The sequence below is a fragment of the Asterias amurensis genome, chromosome 1, assembly GCF_032118995.1.
Source record: "Asterias amurensis chromosome 1, ASM3211899v1".
Taxonomy (NCBI): domain Eukaryota; kingdom Metazoa; phylum Echinodermata; class Asteroidea; order Forcipulatida; family Asteriidae; genus Asterias; species Asterias amurensis.
Window position 1 is genome coordinate 36,133,100 of NC_092648.1, and position 11,622 is coordinate 36,144,721.

An 11,622-nucleotide genomic window follows, 5' to 3' on the forward strand; every position below is an offset into this window, starting at 1 on the left:
TGTCTTAGCCTTACACCGATGTGTGACAAGCAACGCATCTGCGTGCTATCCCGACCGGGCCTGCGGGGGAACATCTTCTCGGGTGGGGTTCGGGTTTTAAGTGCGGCTATTTTAGGAAAAGACAAAACTTGACCAACCAAAACAAAAACATTTTCTTATATCAGTCCTCAATCCAAGCTCACAAACAACCTTGTTTAAAGGTTTCCTCTGACTTTTGAGCTACAGTAATTTAGTTCACTCACAAAGTAATGTCATTTTTATCTTGATTAAAGAAAACAAAAACTCCCAGGGACGCGTGCCATCGTGCATCGCAAAACGTGGTGTCAAACTTGATACCATATTATCACTTATAGTTTATAGAAACCAAAGAGAGAATAAAAATGTAGGCCTACCCTAATTTCTGGCAAAACAATTACATTAGTTTTCATCAACACACTGTGATGTTAACGTTGATTCCCTCCTTAGAATATATGTGACAACACCATCGATGTCAAGTTTATCACCCCATCAGTTTCTGCAAAAGAAGTCGAAAAGACATACCCCCCAACTCTGCACTGGACCTTTATCACGGTGTTGCCATCTTGATTTTACTCCATTCCAATTCATTGTAACCAAACTGAGGCTGGACGGAATAATAGTCTGGTGCCATTCGCTATGAATGTTAGCATTCATTACTATTATTGGAAACAGGGAACATGACCAAGATGGTGACAGCGTGATAAAGGTCTGTACCCCACAGGTGAGCCTTTCATTTGGTTATCGGGCACAAAGCGCCGTCCAATTCCAAGACAACAAATAACTACACATTACATCTCAACAACCCTATTACAGGCACGTCATCGAATTCAACCAATAACTGCCTCCATTCGTTGTCCCTCGTTACCTGAAAATTGACAATTTTATTACAGCTTCGGGGTAAAATTATCGAAATATGCAACCACCCGTGCTGAAAAAATGTACACTTGTACACAAACGATGGTCTCAAATATCAATCACTTTCTGGCATGCAAAAAGTCACATGTGTGTTTTCGATTTAAAAAACCAACGCACAGCAGTGGCAGTTCTTATGTGGAAAAGCATACCGGAATATTAAGTTGTTAAATCTTAATATAATCAACAAATTAAATTACATCTGTCACACGCACGCGTGGCATTTATTGGCTTAAAAATGTGGTCTTGTTTTTGTACAGTAGTGACTTTATATTGCTGACCGTGTTGCCAACTAGCCATGATGTTGGGTTTATTATCGGCCGAGTGGGCGCTGGTTTGAGCCACACTGGGTGCAGGACACTGGGGCATTGCTGGGACAGTAAGAAAACCTGACTTGCCGGATAGTTAATATTTTCAGTGTCTCTTTTACCTGGTTTGAATGCAATCATTTTGTAAAAAGGTCTTGGAGAAACATTTTGCAGAGGCGGTATTAAGTGTGTGTGTTTAACAATATTTAAAGAAAAACAAAAAAGACAGGAAAAGGCACATGGACACACTTGGTAATTGTCAAAGACCAGTCCTCGCACTCGGTGTATCCAAACATGCATACAATAACAAATCTGTGAATTTTGACTCAATTAAATGCCTAAAAGATATTTAAATACTTCAGGCCTGAAAACTTTTAAGTGGGTAGAAAGTTACGTCTTCATAAAAAAAAAGTTACTTCAAAGGGAGCAGCAGTTTCTTACATAAAGTTTTACACCATATTAACAGCTCTACATTGCTGTTACCAAGTAAGTTTTTATGCTAGAAATTATTTTGAGTAATTACCAATAGTGTCCAGTGCCTTTGTGTTTTGAAAGTGGCTTGGGGTCCCAATCCCAATCGACAGAAGAACAAAATACACAAAACAAACAACAAACAAACACCCCAACAAACAAACAGATGGGACTGTCTTCGACGCTTTAGTCATACAATGTTTCAATGATGGACTTGCGAAGTATTCACAGCCAATGCCGAACTTGTGCAGACGCGATGGTTATCACACTTATTGAGAAAAAGTTCCAAAATGGCCATATCGCTTTGGTTCGGAATGTTGTTTTGTCATTTTGACCATGAACTTGTGTTTTTTAATCGTCTTACATTTAAAGTTAAATTAAACTACCTCTCTACCCCCCCCCCCCAAACCCAAGAGTGTCTTCACCTCACTGAGTATTTGTAGAATTCATGAGCCATATTGAATAATAGCCACTCGTTCAGGCAAATGTTTACTAGTATTCCCGTCGTCTGCCCCCTGTCCTGTCAATTATGCAAGTAATTTAACGTCGATGTGTATTTTCAGATTGGTTTGATAGCTTGTACAGAGTTGTTATTCAATACCATCAAATGATTTTTCCATCATCGTATTTTTGTTGTTGTGCATTTTCCTCAAAAATGTTGTGAAACTGACATTATTGGTTTCAGCAGATGTCGTCAGAAGCTATCAAGTTATTTCTTATAGTTCCGGAAAATATCAGTTTGGAGTAATTATTATATCGTGCGACGTGAGATATGGAAAACATTTCTGCATGGGATGTTTTTGTAGACATTTGTGAAATTCTGCACATATGAAGCACTCGCAGTACACGGTTAAGGCATGAGTTAAATATTTGTTGATTAAAAGATAATTACAAAAATAGCTAAGACAAAGTTTTGAAAGCGTTTTAATATTGAGGTCGATGGATCGATTCATTTGTTAGCTAGGTTAAAGACGTTATTCGGTAATCAATACAGTTGTCAGTGTGTACAATTTTAAGATATAAACTTGTAGTTACGACTTGTGTGTTTTTCCATTACAAACAAATTGTGGTAAAGTTCATAGGTTTGTGTTTGGCCGACGCCATTAAAGACATTTATCACGGGTTGTCCATTATGTTTTAAACGTTCCAAACAAAAGCAAGACGAAGGGCAAATAGTCTCTCCCATTTCGGGTATAGATTTGAATTGGTATACATTATTTATATCGCAAAGAGGGTACTTGACCATTAGACCTTTATCACGCTGTCACCATCTTGGTCATGTTCCCTGTTTCCAATAACAGTAATGAATGCTAACATTCATTGCGCTTGGCACCAGACTATTTCGTCCAAGCCTCAGTTTGGTTACATGAGTTGGAATGGAGTAAAATCAAGATGACCACACCGTGAACTAGGTCGGTGACTGCTCTATATTCCGACATCCCTATGTTCCGATAACTCAACCTGTCTTCCGACACCCCTATATTCCGACACCCATATGTTCCGACACCATATATGTTTCGACAACCTTCACCAACATTTTGTGTTGGTCATTTAAAAAAAAACCGTACGACTTAAAGAAACTACACCTGACCGCAATTTAATCGTTAAAAGAATTGTTAACATATATCTTTATGTCGTCCCTCAGCAGATGAGTTTAATTTATATGAAAAAATATTATTCTTAGTCTATCACATGGCGTACCAAACTGTTGCATGCTGTGCAATAAACAATGTTGGGTAGGCATTAAGGACTGACATTTTGCAATTACCTGATTGACGATTTCGTCTCAACGAACGAACAAACAGACTCATTAAGTGTGCCATTTCTTTACCACAGAGTAAGAAAGGAAACCCAAAAGAAGGCTTCTTCTAAACGTCTTTTCAGCAAAGATCCCAGCATGAGTCATGCACTCATCCCGGTAAAGAAGGATAAGTAGACAGAAGCAAGGAGATAAAACGGGGATCCATGGTACTTTATTATCTATTTATAAACAACTCTATATGACATCATCGCCGCTGGAAAAAGTCCCTGTTATTCAAGCTTTTGGTGGTTTGATTGTTCCAGTTGGGTACAAATGCTTGCCAAATCAGATTAAGCAACTTAACTTGCGGGTACAACCAATTGTGTAAAGCTTCTTCTTTTTTTGGGGGGGGGGATGATGGCCCTAAAACAAGCCGTTGTGATGGTCTGGACGTTCCGAATGATAATCTGCTCTTCTCCAAGTTACAAGTTATTTTTATTGAGAAATAAAAGGGGACATTTAAATGTTTCGGCCTAAGTCAATAGTTCGGATTTGGAATTATTTAACGTTTAAGAATGTTTGCTCATTGGGACTTTAAAGGCACTGGACACCTTTGGTAATTTTAAAGACCAGTCTTCCCACTTGGTGTATCTTAACATATCTATACAATAATAAACCTGTGCAAATTTGAGCTCAATTGGTCGTCGGAGTTGCGAGATAATAAAGAAAGAAAAAAACAACTCTTGTCACACAAAGCTGTGTGCTTTCAGATGCTTGATTTTCGAGACCTCAAATTCTAAATCTGAGGTCTCGAAATCAAATTCGTGGAAAAATTACTTCTTTCTCGAAAACTACGTCACTTCAGAGGGAGCCGTTTCCCACAATGTTTTTATCTGTCAACAGCTCTCCATTGCTCATCACCAAGTAAGGTTTTATGCTTATAATTATTTTGAGTAATTACCTATAGTGTTCACTGCCTTTAAACAATGTTTAAAATAAGGGTTACGTATTACCTTTAGTAATTACTCCAATTATGACCGTTAAAAACATATATGGTAAAGAGCACTTGAGAGCAGTCGATAGTATAAAACATTTATAAAAGAGAAAATGTTCACCCAAAAGTTGAATCTGAAAAGGGCTTCGGGCATCATCAAACATCAAACACACAGTTCTATGCAACAGGGTTTGCTGTCACTATGTTGTTGCAACTTCGACGTATCACTAGCCCATATTTGCACTTGTATGTTATTCTATTGTTGGGACACTGGGACATGATTAAACCCTGTTCAACTTGGTTGGAGGTGGGCTTATGGGAACGAGGAGGGGTACGTTCCTTCAATTGTGTCTACACTCCCCCCCCCCACCCCACACCCACCCCTAAAATCTGGATCGTTGGGAATTGCCAGAGAACATTTTTACAAGCTGTTTAAACCATTTCTGTTAATACCCAGACAAGTGTACATTGGTTAAGTTTTACAGTTTGTGTCCGCCGTGCAATACTGTCCGTTCCGGACACTTTTGCATATGCAATCGTGTCCGTGGCTATGCAAAAACCGTCCGGCGGACATAGACCTTATCGCAAATACCAATGCGCAAGCGCAGACTGTTGAATGAGGTGCATTGTGGGATATATATTAATCAAATTTGTAATCAGCTAGACCACAATGCACCTAATTCCAAGCTTTACGCGCGCGCCCCAGTATTTGCGAAAAGGTCTATGTACATGACTGCACATGTATGTGCGCGCGTAAGCGAGCGTGCATGCACTGAACCTATGTATGGTATATGCAGCATGAATATTCAGGTGTTTTATGATTGCAGCGAATACCGAACATTTCCCATGTCTTTCGACCAAGGGCGTTTAGTTTATTGCAAGGACGGTTTTGCACGGGTCGGACACAACTGCATATGCAAATGTGTCCGGGCGGACACAATTGCATTGTGCAGCAGCGTCCGGGCGGACACGATTGCATATGCAAAATCGTCCGGCGGACATTATTGCATATGCCATAGTGTCCTCCGGATAGTATTGCATATAGGACATAATTGCATGCGACATAGGCACTAATTTTTTTGAGTTGATGTACAACGTTTTAGCTAATTGAACAAAAAGTTTTTCTGTAGGGCACCTGTTATTGTCAAACTCAGACAATAGCAAACAATGCTTCACCACCCACTTCCTAAAAAATGTTAATCTTCACTCTCCTTTTTTAACCAGCTTTAGAGTGATCTTTAGACCTCCGTATAGTACAAGTGATTTCGATACAGGATAACAGGATTTGAAGGATAATCTATCACACAGGCATATTTTGTGTTTGGTCAAAGATTTGTGTAATCCGTTGGAATGTCTCAATTGCTTTGGGTGTCTCTGCAAAGAAATGAGTAAGACACGCTATAAACATCCGCCCACTTGATTATATTGGTGCCATGGTCTCTGTGTGTGAGATGTGGCTGGTGAACTCGCCAAAGTACAGTCTGGGCGGAGGATTTTTTTGTTTTTAACTGCAGTGAGATCATTGAAGTTAAGGCCCTTTTCGAAACGACTTCTTCGGCTTTGGATTCGGTTTAGGCTAGCTTGGCCCCGCCGGTTGATTTGACAATTGCACGTGCTTTGCGTATACGAGCTCAGGGTTTGAGACGAGAGAACGGAGCCTGAAGGCGAATCCAAAGCCGAAGCCGTGGATTCGAAAAGGCCCTTAGTTCTCTGTGTGACCATACCATAGAGGTATTTTTTTCTACCTCGGTGTGATGAAGTGCTCTATGGTCAACTTTACGTGTCTGCTCCCAAATGATGGCGAGATGCTATAGCTTCATCGACGGCCGACTTGTGTGCATGGAATTGGGGGGGGGGGGGCATTTTAGATCGACGGGTCGGTAGCCTGATTTCCTACAGCTGCTTTTAAGCATAAGAAGTAGATAAGCACAACAAAATTATGCTCATTAGTGTATGGTCAACAGCAAATATATATATATAATGTATTAAATGTACTTTGACTGGTATCCTGGTCATTTTGTGCTTAGCCGAACATTGTTAAGTGATATTTTCTGGGCCCTGGCTTTTTCTCTTTTTTTTCTTCTTCTTTATCTTCTTTTTTTTTTTTTTGGGGGGGGGGGAAGAAGGGTAAAAGACTTAACCATTCAACTGTGTGCATTTTTTCAATTTCAATCTCTTGGTGGGAGGGCGGGGGGGGGGGGAGACGACGAGACGGCAAGGGTTCTGAGAGGGTGGCTCCCGCTGCCCCTCTCCGTCTGGTTATCACACAGGGTCGGTTGCAAGGACTTGTCTTGGCATCGTGGGGGGGGTTCAAATCAATTCTTAATCCAGGGTATCAAAATTGCAAAACTCGCAGTTGTTCAATAGAATGTGCATCAAGTTTATTTAATTCTTTGAAAGGAAACGGATATTACCATAAACTCTCTCGTGATATAACCTTTTTGCCTCTTAGGTTGGCTTCGCGATTGTGACCATGGCCCAATTTCATAAAACATGTAAGCAGCCGTTTTGTGCTTACGGAGCGACCCTAAAGCATAATATTTCTATTTCATAAAGCAGTTTACTGTAAAGTGATGCTGGCATAACCCGCGGTTAGCACACGAGTGACGTAACAATACAAATCCATTGGTGAATATGCATGCGCGACTAGAAATGTTCTGCTTACGCACATTTTCCTGCTACAGTAAGCACGATTTTTTTTTATGGGTGAACAGCTTTATGAAACTGAGCTCATGTCTGTGGAATCATTAGCATTTCTTCATCGTCTTCTTCACTTAGCCGATCTTATCAGCTCTTCTTAGATTTGAATAAATTAACAAATTAAAACATATAATATATCTTCAAGTAATAAAACGCTAGAAACCGTTTACCATTGTCCCCTTTTTATTTCATTTTCCCTTCAGCAAATTTACATTTTTAAGAATTGTTAAGTGTACGGTACCTCAATTTCGTGAGTTGGAAAAAACCCTAAAAGTTCTAAGTAAAACATTAAATTTTAAATATTAAAGGCACTGGACACGTTTGGTAATTGTCAAAGACCAGTATTCTTACTTGGTGTATCCCAAAAATATGCATAAAATACCAAATCTGCGAAAAATTTGGTCACCGAGTTTGCAAGAGCATCTGAAGTCTTTTATTATATTGAGTGGTAAATTACCTCTTTCTCAAAAACTTCAAAGGGGCTATTTCTCACAATGTTTTATACTATCAGCTCTCCGTTGCTCGTTGCCAAGTAAGTTTTTATGCTAACAATTATGTTAAGTAATTACCAAAAGTGTCCAGTGCCTTTAAAATAATACCGTTAGGTTGGCGGTACTAAAAGGTACAACCATTCTGTGAAAAACTGTGGGAGTGTGAATGTTATCTTTTTTTCGTAACTCATTTTGGCTGGCACTGCACGTTCATTCTTATAGCTTAATATCATCTATCATACAAGTTCAATACCCGAGACAAACAAAATAAATAAATAGATAAATTGCTCTAGTAGTTCTCCTTAATTAACTCCAAATCTACAAATGACACATCTTTATAATTGCGGTCTTGATGTACACTTTAAAGACACTGGACACTATTGGTTATTGTCAAAGACTAGTATTCTCACTTTAATGTAACTCAACATATGCATAAAATAACAAACATGTGAAAATTTGAGCTCAATGGTCGTCGGAGTTGCGAGATAATCATGAAAGAAAAAACACCCTTGTCACGCGAAGTTAAGTGTGCGTTAAGATGGTTGATTTCGAGACCTAAAATTCTAAATATGAGGTCTCGAAATCAAATTCGTGGAAAATCACTTCTTTCTCGAAAACTATTTTACTTCAGAGAGAGCTGTTTCTCACATTGTTTTATACTATCAACAGCTCTCCATTATCTCGTTACCAAGTAAGGTTTCATGCTAATAATTGTTTTGAGTAATTACCAATAGTGTCCATGCACTGTCTTTAAAAATGGCGTAAATAAACATGGATACCTGTTTATTTAACCAAAATAACTGAACAGCTTCAATAAGTTTTATGATCTACTCAAACAATTATCTAGTAGATAGGCCTACTTTCTGACGAACTACCGTACTCCTGGAATATATTGCAAACTTATCTTGCACCTTGTGAGGAAAGACACGGGATTTAAAAACTCTCCTTTATGTAATACAAGCCCTATTAATAATTAACAAAGGGCGCGACTATAATAATTAAACAATAGATATTATAAATAACACGTTTATGATCAGTTTCAAAAGCACTTAGTGCGATAAATTATCAGAGGGTTAATTTCACAAAGATTGAAATTTCACATAAAGAATACTGTGGTAAAAATGTTTATAGATAATGCTTTAAGTTTTAGATATTCATGCCACCTCTGGAGGCTTATGGAGGATTTGGGGAAACGAATTTACGATTTCGGCAAGTTCAACTTTGATAGCCTGTTCTTTGAATTCGGAAGGTTGTCGAATTACATGGCACTGAATTATGAACTTGTTTCCAATTGCATAAAGCTGCATGAGGCAAGTGTACATTTTGCAGTTGTTTGTATTTTAAAAACTAAAGCTATTATCACATCTTGGGTCACTCTGTACAATAGTGGCAATCGAAGTGAGATGAAACCTTTGAAAGAGAACATTGTTAATGATATAAGACATTCTGAAAATCCAAGTGGTATATTATGAACATTAACATGCCCACTTCTAGATGACGAGCATCTCTACTAACACCGTTGTTTTCATAATGTGGTATTTTAAAGTAAGTAATTAGCACCAAAGTTAAACACCATTTTTAGACAATAATTATTAGTTTAACAATCAAAAGAGTAGAGCCTAATGTGAAAATGCAGCAAACAAAACAGTTGCAGAATGCCCAAATCATATGGATGTGTGTCACGATAAAACGGCATATATGGTACAAATATCGGAAATAAAATTCGGTTAATGTTTTAAAGATCATAGTTCCATGTTTAAAGATGGCAATTGTTTCAAAAAAGAAGTGCGCACATAGACGTTGGCGCTAGCACTTAATTTCATTGGTATTTTGTGTCAGTAACATAACACTCATAGCCGTCAGTTTACCCCATCGAGGGTACGTATGTAATGTACCCTTTACATTTGGAAATTCATACACATTTCAGTACACGCGTTTTGCTTGTTCGCCCATGTCTGTAATTACTCCCCCGTGGCAAGACGCGTGCCTGACGGCCGTTATGGACACCAGAACACTTGCCTTTAACCGTCAATCTCCTTGGCGCACTGCACGCAGTGGTCCCTAGGACCTTAGGGGCTTTAGCCTAATTTTCCCAAAGAGTTTCAGCTATCCGATGAGGCGAATACAGCCATCTCAGGGTTGCATTCCACCGCACTAGTGGATGCTATCATCACAGCGGGTGAGAACACGGGGAAAATGTCAAACTCCCGTGGTAGGAATGCCATCAATTTATGGCATGAACAATGACAGTCGGGGTTTCCAAATGGGATGATGTGCTTTTGATGAGGTGAAATTTTTTATTGACAAAAATGTGGGTTATTGGAGAGCAATTTTTAAGTGTATATTGGGTGATAACGATGTGGATACGAGGATATGCTCTTGGTGGGAATGGGCTTGACGACACGTGGGGCGGCCGACGGGTGGCAGAGGTCCGGCCGGTCGGTCGTGAGTGAGGGAACGTGCCACCGTGATGACGAGATGAGCCCGGTGGGGCCAATTGGGCTGAAAATCCCCGGTGCATCACCGCCCTGTCTAGATGCGTAAGTGGCACAAGCCGGCCCGTGGTGGTCGTAGCCATACAGTTCAGTATGCTGGTGGCACGAGCAAATAGAGGAATAGGGAAAGTTAAGAGTACGATTGAGGTAACTCTCAGTGTTTAGAGAGTTTGAAAGAGAGGGCATAAACGATTGTCCGGCGGGAAAACACTGGTGATCACTCGATGGATAAATTGCATTTTTATCCAGAGATGTGGGTCTAGAGTCCGTGAAGCCCTGGGTAAGAGATGAAATGAGGGGAAATTTCAGACTTGCGTTTATCGGTGAAATTCCAGCCATTGCCCCGGGTGTTGTTTTGTGATTCTCGCTCTTACCGGGCTCTTGCCAAAATGAAGCGGGCAATCTGCGCTTCCGGAGCGGCAGCGGATTCTCTCTGTTCTTGCCCCCTTCCTCGTGATTTAAAGTCGCCATATCTGTGAACTCACGACCGGACGAGATGTGCTGCTTGTCCCGATAACTATTCGATGTCATTTTGCTCAAGATCTGATCCGTACCCCGGTGGATATTTCCAAAAGAGAGTTCCTTGATCAAGTTCAAATCCGAGTTTTTGATATGATCTCTATGAAGGGATGCACTTGCCATTAATCTCTCCGAGAAGTGAAGACTGCTGCTACTCTGGTGGTTGGTGGAGGGAGGAGATGAGTTCAGATTTGAGATGAATCTCCGTGCACTGAAGCCATGGTTGTCGTGTGTAACAACAGGGGGAGACACTGGTGCACTACTGCTCTTGTAAATTTCGTCCTCGTTGAAAAAAGGCGGTGGGCTGCGCTTAAGCTGTTTCTGTAAAAACTTCCGATTCTCTGAAGATTTTCTGATGGGTGCTGACTTATCCAGTGCAGCCTTGATATCTGACGAGGCAAGATTGACAAAATGAAGAAGCGTTTTCACATCTCCATCTGATGTTGGTGCTGTGTGCTCCTTGTGATAATGAGGGTGGTGGTAGTGGTGTGGATGGTGCCCGTCCATCCCTGATGATGAGACGGTCTCTACTGGTGGACTGATACCCCTGCTCTCGGAGGTCGAATCGGCGACGTCTTTGGGATACGAAGAGCAGGCTGCGGTGGTCGTCCCGCTGGGATGCTGTTGCTGGTCTCCCTGCGTCATGATTCGGACCGTAACGATACGAGATGGAGACCTCGGTTGCTTGTATCGACCTGCACTGATGAGGATACACAACTGAACGAATGATGCTACAAAGCAATGACACCGAGTCTAACATGTGTAGATCAAGTCAACGTCACAATGAGTAATAAGTATTGCACGCATGCCGTAAGTATTGCACGCATGCCGTGAAGTGCGACAATCCACGTGCAAACCGCTAGAGTCACGCGAGAAGTAAACACCCCACACGTGATTGGTGTGTTGTATCGCACCTCCTTGCCTCCCAGCCAGTGACTGTGTACGCATAGACGCACATACATGTGTACGGCAC

At 40.5% G+C, this 11,622-nt stretch overlaps 1 pseudogene; it reads right to left on the reverse strand.

Moving 5' to 3' along the window:
* Positions 1–7,329: 7,329 nt before the first annotated feature.
* On the reverse strand, positions 7,330–11,409 carry LOC139938509 (uncharacterized; annotated as a pseudogene).
* Positions 11,410–11,622: the final 213 nt, after the last annotated feature.